The sequence below is a fragment of the Hylobates moloch genome, unplaced genomic scaffold (assembly GCF_009828535.3).
Source record: "Hylobates moloch isolate HMO894 unplaced genomic scaffold, HMol_V3 SCAFFOLD_22, whole genome shotgun sequence".
Lineage (NCBI taxonomy): Eukaryota > Metazoa > Chordata > Mammalia > Primates > Hylobatidae > Hylobates > Hylobates moloch.
In genome coordinates, this window is record NW_026652297.1 from 11,487,353 (window position 1) to 11,505,637 (window position 18,285).

Sequence of the window (18,285 nt, forward strand, 5' to 3'; positions counted from 1 at the left end):
AAGGGCTTTCCTGTGGCTAGGATTGCAGGAGCATCTGCAGTGAGGACGGGGGGATCTCTCATTTACTCTTTCCTCATATTGAGTAGCCTCTCTGGGCTCCCAGCCAATCCTGGTTAGGCAGGCTGCCTCACTTCCCACCTCTTTGTTGCTTTAGGTGCTTCCTGTCACTTATCTGTTGGATTCTAGCAATTTTTTTAAAATGATCTATACAAAATGTGGTTATCTACTCACTATTTTGTTTCTTTGTGGAGAAGGTGAGCACAAGGCCCTTCTAGTCAGATATCTTCAAGCTCCTCCCTTCAGTCAAATGTTAATTTTCACTTGTCATTGTACTATGAGGAAATTTCCCCCTCTCCCTCTTTATCCATTCATATATCCATCCATTATCAATATGTACTCATGTATTCTTATTTTGTTCACTGAATTTATGACTCTCATTATTTTGATGCTAAATTTTTTCCAGATTTGGCTGATGGGAGCCTCTTCAAGCTGTTCCTTTTGTCTTTTTGACAGATCCCCATCATTTTTGGAAGGAAGCACTTCCTTGCTTTCTAACGCAAGATGTTCTAAGCTCATCTTATATCTTAACTGCCCCAGTTTTACAAGTAGCCATTCCTCTGAGGAGTCCGTTTCTTAGTAAAGATAACTATGCCAAATATGGTACCTTTAATTGCCATGAACCACTGCCTTCTCATTCAACTTCTTCCTTTTCATATTTGTCTCCTTTCTTCCATAGTGACAATCCTGGCTTCCAACAATATTAATATATTTACCAATAGGTTCAATCATACAGCACACAAAATACTTTTGGAATTGATATACTCGCACCATTTCAACAAACGTTCTAAGAAGGGTCAAGATTTATTTACATTTTTCCCTACTGACTCAGGGTCTATAGTTACAATACAGTGCTCAAAATTTATTTGGATTAGTACTTCTGATCCCTTCTGTGTGGTTATTCTATTTATTAGAAATATAGTTATATTCATTTGTTTTTATGTATATTCAGTTTTAGCCCTTTTTCCTCTGATGCTTGTTGATTTTTTTCTTGAATTTTTAAACATCAAGAATGAATTTTGACTTTTGACAAATACATTTTCTGGGTCTGTGAGGAGGACTATATAATTTTTTTCATTAATCTATTAATATGATTTCACAATATTGATTTCACCTCCTATTCTTGGAATAATCCCATTTGGTCATGGTGCATTATTTTTTCATGTGTAATAGAATTGTTTGCCAATATTTTATTTAGGATTTTGAGTTCATACTGAACTCTGTCTCCAATACTTTTAATGAAATTTTTGTCAAGTTTTTGTGTTGATATTGTAATGCTTTTTGTAAATAATTGGGAAGCTTTTTAATCCATGCACTACAACAGTTGAAACTGCATTTGAATAATTCATTTGTTAGAGATCTGGGAAATTCTGTAAAACTGTCTGGACCTGGTACTTTTAGCATGACAAACCTGGTGTTTTATAATTGGTCTATTTATATTTTCTTCTGGTTCTAGAGTCAATTCTAATAAGTTACCTCTTCCAAGAAAATGACTATTTTTATCCAGCTTGTATTGATAACATTTACTTTTCCAAGTAAAGGCATCCTTATGACTGTATTTATTACTTATGGACCTGTAATCATTTTTTCTTTATAATCTCTTAATTTCTTTAATTGTATTTGTTCCTTTTTTACTTGATTAATTGTGTTAACTTGGATTCAAACTGCCTGGATTAAAATCTCAGCTCTGCCAATTACTAGTTATGTGCCTTCATGAAAGACTCTTTGTGTCTCATTTAGAAGATAATAACCAGTTGAGCACGGTGGCTCACACCTGTAATCCCAACACTTTGGGAGGCTGAGGTGGGTGGATCACGAGGTCAAGAGATGGAGACCATCCTGGCCAACATGGTGAAACCCCGTCTCTACTGAAAATACCAAAATTAGCTAGTCGTGGTGGCATGCACCTGTAGTTTCAGCTACTCCAGAGGCTGAGGCAGGAGAATTGCTTGAACCCGGGAGGTGGATGTTGCAGTGAGCCAAGATCGTGCCACTGCACTCCAGCCTGGCGACAGAGCAAGATTCCATCCAAAAAAAAAAAAAGAAGAAGAAGAAGATAATAACCCTCAAAGAGTTGTGATGATTAAACAAACTACTGTTCATAGACTTCCAGTTCCAGAATGGTGATACAGTAGTAGCATGCTGGCTTCACTATCTTTCACAGAAACCCCAAAACAAATATACAGCACTGAAATTATAGCCAGCAACTTCCCAAAGCTCAAATATAGAGTAAATCAGTTTCCGGGGCCATAGAGAAGTTAAAAAAAAAAACTCTGAGAAGACAGTAAGAGAATCCGATTTCCATATCCATGACACCCCTTCCCCCAATCTGACCAGCACCAAGCACATGAAAAATATTCCCCTGACTCATGGTTTCCACCCTGGAAAAAGTCAGATCTAGGTGGACAACAAACTTCCCTGCCATCCTGAGATCTTGAGATACCTGGCAGGAGACCTGTCCCTACCTCAACCCACAGGAGGCATAGAAAGTACCCAAAGGGAGAAATATCCCTAAGGTCAGATAGAGATAAGGGAGGAGGTAGGACTACCACCCCCAGCCCTGAAAACTCTGTCCTGTAACTTGGCTAAATGAGGTGCCAAATCAGAGTGGTTGCTCAGCAGCATCCCTCTGTACAAGGTTCATTCTATAGGTTTCCTGGACACAAAACCATAGCCAGTCATCCCATACTACTGGAATTTTTCCTTTGGGACCTCCTCCACTGGGAATTGGTGGCACTCAGACAGTCTACTAGAACCAAGGTAAACCTGGGCTTTAGACACCATTCAATATCCAATTCCAAAAGGAGGCCATGACCTAGAAAAAGAAAGAATGAAAGAAAAGAAAAGAAAATCAGTAGGTAAATTACAAAGAATCTCTAAGCAAATATACCCAACAAAAACCAAAACAAGCCAGACACAGAAGACTAGAATAAATAACTAATTCTTCAATGCAAAGACGCAGATGCACATCCACAAGAAACAATAGCAAAGAGGGAAATGTGACCTCCCCAAGTGAACAAAGCAAGGAAACAATGACTGACCCTAACAAGAGGGCAATTTGTACACTCTTTGACCAAGAATTCAAAATAACAGTTCTAAGGAAGCTCAGTGATCTCCAAGACAACACAGAAGAGCAATTAAGAAATTTATCAAAGAAATTTAGCAAAGAGATCGAAATAATGAAAAAAATCAAACAAAAATCTTAAAACTGAGAAAAATATACTTGCTGCAAAAGATTTATCAAATGTTCTCAACAACAGGATGGATCAAGTAGACGAAAGAATCAGTGAGCTTGAAGATATCTAAAAATTAATATTGTTCAAGGGGGAGTTCAGCAAGAGCAAGGAGTAGAAAACTTATTAAAAAAAAAAAAACACAGAAAACTTTCCAAAATTTGAGAAAGAGATAAATATCCAGGTACAGGAACACCAAAATAGCTGACTCAAATAAGACTATCCCCGAGGCATACAGTAATCAAATTTTCAAAGGTCAAGAACAAAGAGAAGATCCTAAAAGCAGCAGAAGAAAAGAAGCACATAACATCTAAAGGAGCTCCAATTTGTTTGGCAACAGACTTTTCAATAGAAACCAAACAAGCTGAGGGAACGGGTGATGGCACAACATTTTCAAAGTGCTAAAAGAAAACAACTGCTATCTAAGCATACTGTATCCAGCAAAGCCATTCTTCAAATATGAAGCAGAGATAAAATCTTTCTCAGAGTAACAAATACTGACAGAATTCACAACCATCAGACCCATGTTACAAGAAATGGTAAAGAGTTCTTCAATATGAAAGAAAAAGAAAACACTAATGTGCAACAAGAAAACACCTGAAGGTACAAAGCCCACTGGTAAAATTAAATACAAAGGCCAGGCATGGTGGCTCACACCTATAATCCCAGCACTTTGGGAGGCTGAGGTGGGCAGATTACCTGAGGTCAGGAGTTCAAGACCAGCCTGACCAACATGGAGAAACCCCGTCTCTAATAAAATAAAAAAAATTAGCCGGATGTGGTCATGCATGCCTGTAATCCCAGCTACTCAGGAGGCTGCGGCAGGAGAATCACTTGAAACTGGGAGCCAGAGGTCTGAGATCGCACCATTGCACTCCAGCCCAGGCAATAAAAGTGAAACTCCGTCTCAAAAAAATAAATTAATTAATTAAATACATAGATGAACCCAGACTACTCTGATATTGTAATTGTCATGTGCAATCCACTCATAACTCTAGTATGAAACCCAAAACTCAAACCTATCAAAAATAGTAATAGCTACAGCAACCTGTTAAGGGATAGGCAACCTAAAAATATGTAAGTTAGACAACAAAAAGTCAAAATGTGGAGGGGTGGGTAGTTAATGTATGGAGTTTTAAAAATTTGTTTCCTTATTGGTTTCTATTCTTTTCTTTGTAATATACAATAAGTTGTAATCTATTTAAAATAACATCTTATATCTACAAGACTTTTTTGTAAGTCTTATGGTAACCACAATGCAGAAACCTATAATACATTTACTAAAAATATGGCACATTATAATCAAACTGCCTAAAGTCAAAAATAAAGATCAAATCCTAAAAACAGCAAGTAAAAAATGCCTAGTCACCTATAAAGGAAACCACCATGAAACTGACAGTGGATTTCTTAGCAGAAACCTTACAGCCCAGAAAAGAATGAGATAATATACTCAAAGTACTGAAAGACAAAAAAAAACTGCCAAAGAAGAACACTATATCCAGTGATCTTAGCTTTCAAAAATAAAAGAGAAATAAAATCTTTTCTGGATAAGCAAATGCTGAGGGAAATTGTTACCACTAGACTGGCACTACAAGAAATGGTCAAGAGAGTCCTAAACCTGGAAGCAAAACAATGACATATATAATCAGAAAAACACATAAAATTACAAAACTTGCTGATAAAGAGACAAACGACTTAAATGGCACCCCTCCAAAAATATGCCAGACCATAATGACAAATGATAAGAGAAAAAGGGAAAAAGAACATATAAAACAACCAAAAAACAATTAACAATATGACAGGAACACAGCCTCAATAATAACACTGAATGTAAAACTAATTAAATTCTCTGCTTAAAAGATATAGAATGGCTGCTTAGAAGAAATGCACCTAACAGTAAAAATACATGCAGACTGAATGTAAAGGCATTCAAAAAGATATTCCATGCAAACGGAAACCAACAGCAAACAGGAGTCACTATACTTGTATCAGATGAAACAGACTTCAAGTTAAGAACATTAAAAAAGGACAAAAGAGGTATTATATAATGAGAAAGGGATCAAGCCAGCAGGAGGAAGTGAAAATTCCAGATATCTATGCACCTAACACTGGAGCACCCAGATTCATAAAGCAAATAGTATTGGATCTAAAGAGAAAGATAGACTGCAATATAACAACAGTGGGGGACTTTAACACCCCATTCTCAGTAGGAGGTGAAAGACCTCTACTAGGAAAACTACAAAAAGTTGATGAAAGAAATTGAAGAGGACAGAAACAAATGGAAAGACATTCCATGCTCATGGATTAGAAGAATTGATATTGCTAAAATGACCATACTGCCCAAAGCAATCTACAGATTCAATGTGTTCACTATGAAAATACCAATGTCATTTTTCACAGAAATAGAAAAAAATCCTAAAATTTGTATAGAACCAAAAAATATCTTGAATAGCCAAAGCAATCCTGAGCAGAAAGAACAAAGTGGAGGCATCACACTATCCAACTTATAAATACATACAAGTCTATAGTAACCAAAATAGCATTGTATAGGTATAAAGACAGACACATAGACCAATGGAACAGAATAGAGAACCCAGAAATAAATTAACATATTTACAGCTAACGGATTTTTGACAAAGGCAACCAAGAACATACACTGAGGAAAAGACACCTTCTTCAAAAAATGGTCCTGGGAAAATCTGACATTTATTTGCAGAAGAATGAAACTGGACCCCTATATTTTATCATACAAAATATTAATTTGTCCGGGCATGGTGGCTCATGCCTGTAATCCCAGCACTTTGGGAGACCAAAGAGGGCGGATCACCTGAGGTCAGAAGTTCGAGACCAACCTGGCCAACATGGCAAAACCCCGTCTCTATTAAAAGTACAGAAAAAATTAGCCGGGCACAGTGGCAGGTGCCTGTAATCCCAGCTACTCAGGAGGCTGAGGCAGAAGAATTGCTTCAACCCAGGAGGTGGAGGTTGCAGTGAGCCAATATTGCACCACTGCACTCCAGCCTGGGCGACAAGAGCAAGACTCTATCAAAAAAAAAATCAACCCAAGATAGTTTAAATACTTAATCGTAAGAACTGAAACTGCAAAACTACTAGAAGAATACAGGGAAAATATTTTAGGACATTGGTCTAGGCAAAGATCTTATGGCCAAGACCTCAGAAGAACAGGCCACAAAAACAAAAATAGACAAATGGCGCTCTATGAAACTAAAAAGCTTTTGCACAGCAAAGGAAACAACCAACAGAGTGAAGAGACAACCCACTGAATGGGAGAAAATATTGCAAACTATTCATCTGACAAGGGACTAATATCCAGAATATACAAGGAACTCAACCAACTCATCAGTAAAATAATAATAATAATAATCTCATTAAAAAGTAGGCAAAGGACATGAACAGACATTCCTCAAAAGACAACAAACCAATGGCCAACGGGTTTATACAAAATGCTCAACATCACTAATCATCATGGTAATGCAAATCAAATTACTTATCACAAAAGAAGACAGTAAGAAAGGATAAAAGGAAGAGAATAGGAAATGACTAGAAAACAAGCAACAAATAGCAGTAGTAAGTTCTTACTTACCAATAATAACACAATGTAAGTGGACTCGATGCTCTAATTAAAAGGCATAGAGTGACTGAATGGATAAAGAAACAAGACCCAAATATATGGTGCCTACAAGAAACCCACTTCACCTATAAAGGCACAGAAAAGATCTGAACAGACATCTCACCAAATATATACAGACAGCAAATAAGCATGTGAAGAGATGCTCAACATTTTTTTTTCGAGACAGAGTCTCACTCTGTTACGCTTTCTGGAGTGCAGTGCCATAAGCATGGCTCACTGTGGCCTTGACCTTCCAGGCTCAAGTGATCCTCCCACTTCAGCCTCCTAAGTAGCTGGGACCACAGTATGTACCACTATAGCCAGCTAATTTTTTTATTTTTTGTAGAGGCAGGGCCTTGATATGGATATTCAACATTATATATCATTAAGAAATTACAAATTGACAATAATGAAATACCATTACACATCCATTAATATGGGGAAAATATAAAACACTGACAACACCAAATGCTGGTGAATATGTGGAGCCACAGAAACTCTTATTCATTGCTGGTACAGATACCTTGAAAAACAGATTGCCAGTGTCTTACAAAACCACATATACTCTTATCATAAAATCTAGCAATCACATTCAGTATTTGCCCAAAGGAGTTACAAGCTTAAGTCTGTACAACAATCTGTACGTGAATGTTTATAGCAGCTTTATTTACAATGGACAAAAACTGGAAGTAACCAAGATGTCCTTCAGTAGGTGAATGGATAAACTCTGAAACATCTATAAAGCATATTATTCAGTACTAAGAAGAAATGAGCTATCAAGCCATGAGAAGACACAAAGGGCCCTTAAATGCATATTACTAAATGAAAGCAGCCATAGTGAAAAAGCTACATACTGTTTGATTCCAACTATATGACATTCTAGAAAAGGCAACATTATAGAGACAGTAAAAAGATCAGAGGTTTAGGGGAGGACAGGTGAACAGGCAGAGCACAGAGAATTTTTAGGGCAATGAAATTATTCTGTATAATGCTATAATGATGGATATATGTCATTATATATTTGTCAATACCCATAGAATATATGACACCAAGAGTGAATCCTAATGCAAACTATGGACTTTAGCTAATGACTATACGTCAATGTAGGTTCATTAATCATAAAAAACGTAACACTCTGGTATAGGATGTTGATAGTCGGGTAGGCTATACATGCCTGGGCTTTGAGGGCATATAAGAACTCTACTTTTCACTCAGTTTTGCTATGAATCTAAAAATGCTCTTAAAATGAAGTCTATTATTTTATAAATGCTATAAATATATTTTTCCATTTGTTCTCTTAACTTCCTTAAAAGGCATAAGATTACATAATATAATCATTATAACACTGTTTTATTGGATTTATAACAAATATAAACATAGATGAGAGTATAGAACAAAGAAGAAAAAACCTGTAATAGAGCACAGTTTCTATATATTACTGGAATTAAGTTAATATTAATCCTAAAAATATTGTGATACGTTAAGATACAAATTGTGATCCCTAGATTCCAACAACTTTAGAAAATACTTCAAAATAAAATTATTAAACAATCAAGATAAAAAAAATAACACACTAAAAGACATTTAACACAAAAAAGTCAAGGAGTAACAGAGGAACAAAAAAGGCAGAACACCGAGAACAAATATCAAAATGGCAAATGTTAATTCACCATATTAGTAATTACTATATATATGAATGGTCTAAACATTCCCATCAAAAGTTAGAAATGGTTAAACTGCATAAAAACTTAAAATCCAACTACATGCTGTCTACAAGAGATACATTTAAGATTCAAAGAACAAACGGATTGAAATGGTAAGATATATATCATGTAAACAGTAACCACAAGACAGCCAGAATGTCTCTATTAATCTTGGGGCAGGGGGGAAGTAGACTTTAAAATGAGAATTATTATTAGCAGAAAAGACAAACAACTCATAATGATAAAAAGGAAGTTCAATAAATTGAGATAATGTAATAATTATAAATGTACATTCTCCTAACAACATAGCTCTAAATTACATAAAGCAAAAACTGACAGAATTTTAAAAAGAAACAGGCAACTCAACAATTATAACTGAAGATGTTAATACTCCACTCTCAAAACCTGACATAACAATTAGAAAGCCATTAAAAATAGAGAACACTTGAACAGCACTATCAACCAACTCAACCTGACATATATAGAACATTCCATCCAATAACTGCAAAACATGCATTCTTTTAAAGCATATATGAAACATTCTCCAGGATAAAACAAGTCCCAACAGCCTAAAAAGACTGAAATCATACTAAATGTGTTCCCTGAATGCAACAGAATCAGTTGCATTCTGATGCAACTGATTGCATCAGAATTATGTGCTGGGAAATATCCAAATATTTTGAAAACACAGTGCTAGGAAATTTCCAAATATTTTGAAATTAAGCAGTAAACTTCTAAATAACCCATGAATCAAAGAAAAACCCACAAAGAAAATTGGAAAATACTTTGAATTAAATAAAAACAAAATTTAAAGGATTATAATATTACAAACAACTTTATGCCAAAGTTAGATATCTTAGATGAAATTAACAAATTACTAGAAAGATATCAATTACCAAAGCTGACTCAAATAGAATGTCTGAATATGTCTTTAAAAAGTTTTCTTTTAAACTGAAATACCTATTTAAAATCTTCCCACAGAGAAAATTATAGGCCCAGATAACTTCATTAGTAAATTCCATCAAATATTTAAGGAAATAATACCAATAATATCAAGTCTTCACAAATTTCAGAAAATAGAAAAGGATAAAACACTACCTACTCATTGCACGAAGTCAGTATTACTCTCATAGCAAATAAAAAATATCAAAGCCAGATGAAGACATGACAAGAAAAGAATGCTAAAACCCAGTATGGCTCATGAACAAAGATGCAAAAATCCTTAATAAAATATTAGAAAATTAAATGCAGCAACATATAGGAAGGATTTATATACCATGAACAGGTAGGATTTATCCAAAAAATACAAGTTGCAAAATATCCAAAAACTAGTTAATGTAATACATACAGCATATTAATAAAATAAAGAACAAAAACTATACAATATACTCAATAGATTCAGAAGGAAGAAAGCATTTGACGAAATCCAGTACCCACTCATGATATAAACTCTCCATAGCCTAAGTATAGAAGGCAACTTTATTAACCTAATAAAGGACATCTAAGGCAAGGCATGGTGGTGCACACCTGTAATTCTGGCACTTTGGGAGGCCAAGGCAGGTGGATATCTTGAGCTCAGGAGTTCAAGAGCCTGAGCAACATGACAAAACCCCATCTCTACAAAAAATACAAAAATTAGCTGGGCATGGTGGCACATGCCTGTAGTCCCAGCTACTTGGGAGGTGGGAATATTGTTTGAGCCCAGGAGGCTGAGGCTGCAGTAGGCCAAGATCATGCCACTGCACTACAGTCTGGGTGACAGAGTGAGACCCTATCTCAAAACAAAACAAAAGACATCTAAGAAAACACAGTAAATATCATACTTAATGGTGAAAGGAGGAATGGTGCTTTCCTCCCTAAGATCAGAAAAAAGGCAAGGATTCCACTATCAATACTTCTACTCAACATTTTACTGGACATTCAAGGAAGTGCAAAAAGAAAAGAAAAAGAAGTTAAAGGCATCTAGATTGGAAAATGAGAAGTAAAACTATATTTATTCTCAAATGATAAAACATTATATGTTGAAAATCCCAAGGAATCTACCAAAAAAATTCCAGAACTAATAATAAGTTTAGCAAGGTTGTATGATACAAGATCAAAATCGAAAAATCAACTGTATTTTCATATACTGGCAATGTTCTGAAAATGAAATTAGAAAACAATTCTATTCATAATACCATAAAAAGAATAAAATACTTAGGAATAAATTTAACAAAATAAGTACAAGACTTGTACACTGAAAACAACAAAACATTGTTGAGAGATATTACAGAAGATTTAAATAAATGGAAAATATTCCATATTCATGATTGAAAGACTCAATATTGTCAAGAAGGCAATTCTTGCCAAATTGATCTATAAAATCAGTACAGTTCTTATCAAAATCCAGTAGGTATCTTGTAGAAACTGACAAGCTGATCCTAAAATTCACATGGAAATGCAAAACACCCAGAATTACTATAATAATTTTTTAAAAGAATGACAAAGTTGGCTGGGTGCAGTGGCTCACACCTGTAATCCCAGCACTTTGGGAGGCCGAGGTGGGCGGATCACCTGAGGTCAGTAGTTCAAGACCAGCCTGGCTAACATGGTGAAACCCTGTCTCTACAAAAATACAAAATTTAGCCAGGTGTGGTCGTGGGTGCCTGTAATCACAGCTACTTGGGAGGCTGAGGCAGGAGAATTGCTTGAACCTGGGAGGCGGAAGTTGCAGTGAGTCGAGATTGCACCACGGTATTCCAGCCTAAGTGACAGAGTGAGACTCCATCTCAAAAAAAAAAAGAATTACAAAGTTGACTTTCATTACTAAATTTCAACTCTTGCTCTAAAGATACAGTAATCAATACAGGGTGGTACTGTCCCAAGAATATAGATGAAAGAAACTGAACTGTGAGTCCAAAAATAAATCTTGGCATTTATGGTCAATTTATTTTTCACAAAAGAGCTAAGTACCAACTCACCCTAACATATATAGAACAGTCAATCCAATGACTGATGAATACACATGCTTTTAAAGTAAAAATGGAACATTCTCTAGGATAAACTATACGTGAGGCCAATGTATCCATTCAATGTAAAAAGGATAATCTTTTTAACAACAGGGTATACATCTTCAAAAAATAAACTTAAATTATTACTTCACACCATACACAAAAAAATTAACTCAAAATGGATCTTACACCTAGAAGTAAAAAGTAAAACTGTTAATTTTTAGGAAAAAAAAAGAAAATCTTCATGAGCTTAGTTAGACAAAGTTCTTAGATATAACATCAAAAACACAATCTATTACTTAAATATTTTAAACTTCATCAAAATGTAAAACCTTTGCACTTCAGAAGTCAACAATAAAAAAATAAATGCAATGAAGAAAGGATTTCCTGTTTAATAAATAGCACTAGGAGAACTGGTTAGCCATATGCAGAAAATTGAAACTGGACCCCTTTCTGACACCATATACAAAAATTAACTCAAAATGGATTAAAGACTTAAATGTAAAACCCCAAACTATAAAAACCCTAGAAGAAAATCTAGGCAATATCATTCAGGACATAGGTATGGGCAAAGATTTCATGACAAAAACACCAAATGCAATTACAACAAACCAAAAACTGACAAATGAGATTTAATCAAACTAAAGAGCTTCTGCACTGCAAAAGAAACCATCATCAGAGTGAAGAAGAGACAACCTACAGAATGGGAGAAAATTTCTGCAATCAATCCATCTCACAAAGCTCTAATATCTAGAATCCACAAGGAACTTAAACAAATTTACAAAAAAAAAAAACATTAAAAAGTGGGCAAAGGACATGAACAGACACTTCTCAAAAGAAGACATACATGTGGCCAACAAACATGAAAAAAAATCAACATCACTAATTATTAGAGAAATGCAAATCAAAATCACAATGAGATACCATCTCACACCAGTCAAAATGGCTATTATTAAAAAGTCAAAAAACAATAGATGCTGGTGAGGTTGTGGAGAAAAAAGAATGCTTTTACACTGTTGCTGGGAGAGTAAATTAGTTCAACCATTGTGAAAGACAATGTGGCAATTCCTCAAAGACCTAGAGGCAGAAATACCATTTGACCCAGCAATCCCATTACTGGGTATATACCCAAAGGAATATAAATTATTCTATTATAAAGATACATGCACACATATGTTCATTGCAGCACTATTCACAATACCAAAGACCTAAATGCTCATCAATAGGCATCAATGTGCTTTATCCAATGACAGACTTAATAAAGAAAATACAATACATATACTCCACAGAATACTATGCAGCCGTAAAAAGGAACAAGATCATGACCTTTGCAGGGACATGGATGGAGTTGGAAGCCATCATCCTCAGTAAACTCATGCAAAAACAGAAAACCAAATATTGCATGTTCTCGGTTATAAGTAGGAGCTGAATGATGAGATCACACGGACACATGAGCAGTATCTTCACCAAAGCCTAGAACAAGAAAAAGATGCCACTTTCCCACTATTATTTAACATTGTACTGAAGGTAATGGCCAATCGAATTAGATAAGAGATAGAAACTGAGGTATAAAACTTTAAAAGAAAATATTCTCATTGCAGACCATATAATTGTAAAACCTAGAAAATAACTGAAAAAATAAGAGAATTTCATGAGACAGCTGAATACAAAATTAATACACAGAAATCACTGGCTTTCAATTATAACACGAAAGCTCTAAAGTTTGATTTCAGCCTATGTGTTTGGTAAAAATCTGCTACTTAGCTTCAGCTTCAGCCTCAGCCTTTGAAAGCCAAATAGCCAAATAGCTACTTTAATAGTCAGTTTTGGCACCCTTAAAATAGTAAGGGATTAATGACGTTGTGTTCACACCAGCCATCATTTAATCTTTGTAATAGTATCAGTAATACCATGCCATTTGCCCCTACCTCAGTTATGTATTCAGGAAGTAAAGATAGCATAACCTAATACACCAGAATTACAAATTACTGTGAGATAAGTGGGAAGAGAAGGAAACACTTTCATTTTCATTTTTCGGGAGAAGACAAAGGAGTTGCTGTACAACAGATTTTTGAAGTAGTCTTTTCTTGTACCTACATAGATTTTTCAAACAAAATATAGAAGTCTGTATTGCATGTAGAAAAAGGTCTCTTGAATAAAAGAGAGAAGAGATAATATACTTTGCAGATAGCAATACCAAATAGCATAAGCTCTAACATATTACAGGAAATTACCCACAATGCATTGCCATCCCAGGAAGAAAACAAAAACCCTACGCTGTTTGTAAATAATAGAAAAGAACCTTATCAAATCAACCTTGGATCGTGGGTTGGATGGCGAGTTAAGGAGAAACTACAACTTTAGCTACACTGTATAGAATATACATGGAACTGTATAGATGTTTTTTAATGTATTCAGATATTATTACTTATATGGATAAAAATAAACAGAAACTTTTAAAGCCACTTACTTCTGCACTATAGAAGATAACTGAGCCACCCTCATTACAGCCAATACCAAGAGCATTGTCTGGTCCAAGCCCTCAGCCTGAGCCTCAGGGTCTCAGATGAAGCAGCAAAGAATCAGAGTTCCCAGCATCAAATGCCCCCTTCAGAAAGAAGAAACAAAATTATGACTAGACAATTATACCTCAACCCTCAACCAGATTCCTTTGGAGAACACATGGGAAACACCTGAAGCATATAAGATAAAGGAAGCAAACATCCAGCTTGGCCAAGATCTGCCTGAGCATGAAGGGGTTCAATATTGCAGGGAAAGGGTAAGTGAGAGAGTTCAGCAGTCCAGCAAGCCTGTGGACCGCTACAATCTGAACCACAGGAGAGCTCTTCTACCCACAAAAAATCCTGACACTGGCATAGACAGTGAGTTACAGGCCCCGTGAGGGCACTGCAGCAGACAAGGAACTTGCACTGGGTCACTCACCCTCCCATAAGACCTGAGTGGTTGTGGCAGGGCATCATTTCAAGAGCACAGCCTTCATGGAACTGCATTCTGCCCTGGGAAAAACAGCCCCCATACCTCCACATCCCAGGAGCTCCCACTGACATTCCCCAGAGTCCACTTTGATGGCTGCAGCAGCACAGCACTGGATGGACCCAAAGGTACTGCAGGGCTTTCAGTACTCTAGCCCACAGAGACTTCCCAGTACTCTAGCCCACTACTTTCCAAGAAAAGATGATGCAGTGCAACAAAAAGGCAGCCCCTGGGACAAAGGAATCCAAAGTTCACACTTTCCAGAGACCAAAGAGTTCATTGTCTGATGCTGTGAGAAGTGATCCCATGCTCAGCGCTGGCACAAACTCTGTGCTCAACTTTGTAAGCATAGAATGAAATCCCCTTCCACCAGCAGAGTGTCCTCTGTGTTCAGGTTGTCCCACAGAAAATAAGACCCTTCTTCGCCCTCTGCACACCTGCTCCTGTTGCCACCAGAGGACTACCTGTCTATGGTGCTAAGTGGTGACTGCAACCCCACTGACCATGAAGTTTCTGTGCCCAGGCTTCTGCATGAAGGTAGAGCCCCCCACTACCATCACATGGTGCTATGCTGCTGCTGCAGAAAGCAGGAGAGCCTGAGCCCAGCATGCCTGGAACTACAGGGAGCGACCCCACACTACACTCACCACCAGCACTGTTGAGGACCCAGAAGGTCCTCCAAATAAAGCTACTGCTATCATCCATACCATGTCAGCTGCCCAGGGACCCAAGAACCCACTCACCTGCCTGGCCCACTGCTGCCACTACTGGCATCCAAGTTAGCCATCTGGAGGCCAAAGAATCAGCCCACTGTTAAATATCAACACAGTTGCCAGCACATACACTGCCATGGGACACAAAGACAGGCATGCTTAGCCCACCACTGTGGTCTAAGGACTGGCTCACTTGGCTTCCCAGGTCCCAGCACAACTTCACCACACCCTCCATCAATAACTGCACTTTAATCCTCTGAGGAAATCACACAAAGCACTAATGCTGTTTACAGCCAAATACATCATACAGAGATAACACTAGTGCACATACCTAGAATCAAAGACAAAGTGCCCTACCCAACCAATACCACAGACACATCTTCAGGGAAAAGTCCTCCCCTTCAAAAGTATATTGAAAAATAGGAAGAAGCAACAGTTCACGCCAGATGCACAGAGGTCAACATAAGAACACAGGAAACATGAAAAAGCAAGGAAATATGACACTTGCAATGGAACACAATAATTCTACAGCAACAGGTCTTAATAAAAAGGAAATCTTCAAAATTCTAGATAAATATTTCAAAATATTGATTCTAAAGTTCAGTCAGTTGCAAGAGAATTCTGAAAAACAATACAAAGAATCAGAAGAACAATTCAGGATATAAACTAGCAATTTACCAGAGATATATATTTTTTAAAAGAACCAAATAGAAATTCTGGAACTAAATAAGTCATTGAAGGAAATATAAAATACATTTGAAAGCTGCAACAATAGACTAGATCAGACAAAAGCAAAAAAACACCACAGTCAGACAAAAACTTAACAAAAAAATAATTTTTTTTTAATGAGAAAAGCTTTCATGACATTTGGGACACCACAAGACAACCAAATATACAAATTATCAGTATCGTCAAGGGCAAAGAGAAAAATGAAAAGATTAGAAAATCTATTTAATAAAATGAGAGATGAAAAATTCTCAAGTCTAGCAAGAGATTTAGACATTCAGATACAGGAGTCTCAATGATCCCTAGGCAGATACAATGCATAAAGGTCTCCATGATACATTATAGTCAGACTGCCTAAAGTCAAAGATAAAAACTAAATCCTCAAAACAGCAAGTAAAAACTGCATACCTGCCTATAAAGGAAACCCCATGCGACTGACAATGGATTTCTCAGCAGAAACCTTACGATCCAGAAGAGAATGGGATAATATAATCAAAGTACTGAAAGAAAAACAAAACTACCAAAGAAGAATACTATATTCGGTGAACCTAACCTTCAAAAATAAAGGAGTAATAAAGTCTTTCCCAGATAAGTAAATGCTGAGGGAATTTGTCGCCACTAGACTGGCACTACAATAAGATCAAGAGAGTCCTAAACCTGGAAGCAAAACAATGACATATACCATCATAAAAACACATAAAATTACAAAACCCACTGATGAAGCAATCACACAAAGAAGACAAAGGACTTAAATGGCACCATTCCAGAAATACACCAGACCACAATGACAAATAATAAGAGAAAAAGGGAAAAAGAATACATAAAACAACCAGAAAACAATTAACAATATGACAGGAACAAGCCTCAATAACAACCTTGAATGTAAAACAGATTAAATTCTCTACTTAAAAGATATAGAATGGCTGCTTACAATAAATGCACCTTACAGTAAAGACACATATAGACTGAAAGTAAAGAGACTGAAAAAAGATATTCCATGCAAACAGAAACCAAAAGTGAGCAAGAGTAGCTATATTTATATCAGATAAAACAGACTTCAAGTCAAGAGCAGTAAAAAGAAAAAAAAAGACGATGAAGGTCATTATATAGTTACAAAGGAATCAATCCAGCAAGAAGATATAACAATTCTAAATATCTATGCACCCAACACTGGAGCACCCAGAATTATAAAGCAAATATTACTGAATCTAAACAGAAAGCTAGACTGCAATACAATAATAGTGGACTTCAACACCCCATTCTCAGCATTACACAGATCATCTAGACAGAAAATCAACAAAGAAACATCAGATTTAAACTGGACTTTAAGACAAATGGGCCTAAAAGACATTTACAGAACATTCTATCCAACAATTGCAGAATATACATTCTTTTCATTAGCAAATGGAACATTCTCCAGGATAGATTATATGTTAAGCCACAAAACAAATCTAAAAAATTTTTTAAATCAAAATCATATCAAGTATCTTCTCAGACTACAGTGGAACAAAACCAGAAATTAATACCAAGAGAAACTTTGGAAATCATACAAATATATGAAAATTAAACAATATGCTCCTGAGTGACCACTGGATCAATAAAGAAATAAAATTTCTTGAAAAAAACGAAAATGGAAACACAACGTACCAAAACCTGAGGGATACAGCAAAAGCAGTGCTAAAGGAAACGTATAGCAATAAATGCCTAACCAAAAAAGGAGAAAGGTACAAATCCACAATCTACAACCCATCAAAAGGAATTAGAAAAGCAAGAACAAGCCAATGTCAAAATTAGCAAAAGAAAAGAAATAATAAAGATCAGAGCAGAACTAAATGAAATAGAAACTAAAAATCCAACATAAAAAATCAGCAAAATGAAAAATTCATTCTTTGAAAAGATAAGCAAAATTGACAAACTGCTACCTACACTAAGAAGAGAAGACACTCAAATAAAATCAGAAATGAAAAAGGAAATATTACAACTGATACCACAAAAATACAAAAGACTATCAGAAACTATTATAAACAACTACATGCTGACAAACTGGAAAACCTAGAGGAAATGGACATATTCCTGGACACACACAATCTGCCAAGATTAAATCAGGATACAATAGAAAACCTGAATAGACCAATAGTGAGTAGTGAGATTGAATCAGTAATAAAAAGTCTCACAACAAAGAAAAGTCCAAGATCTGATGGATTCACAGCCAAATTCTACCAAATATACAAAGAAGTA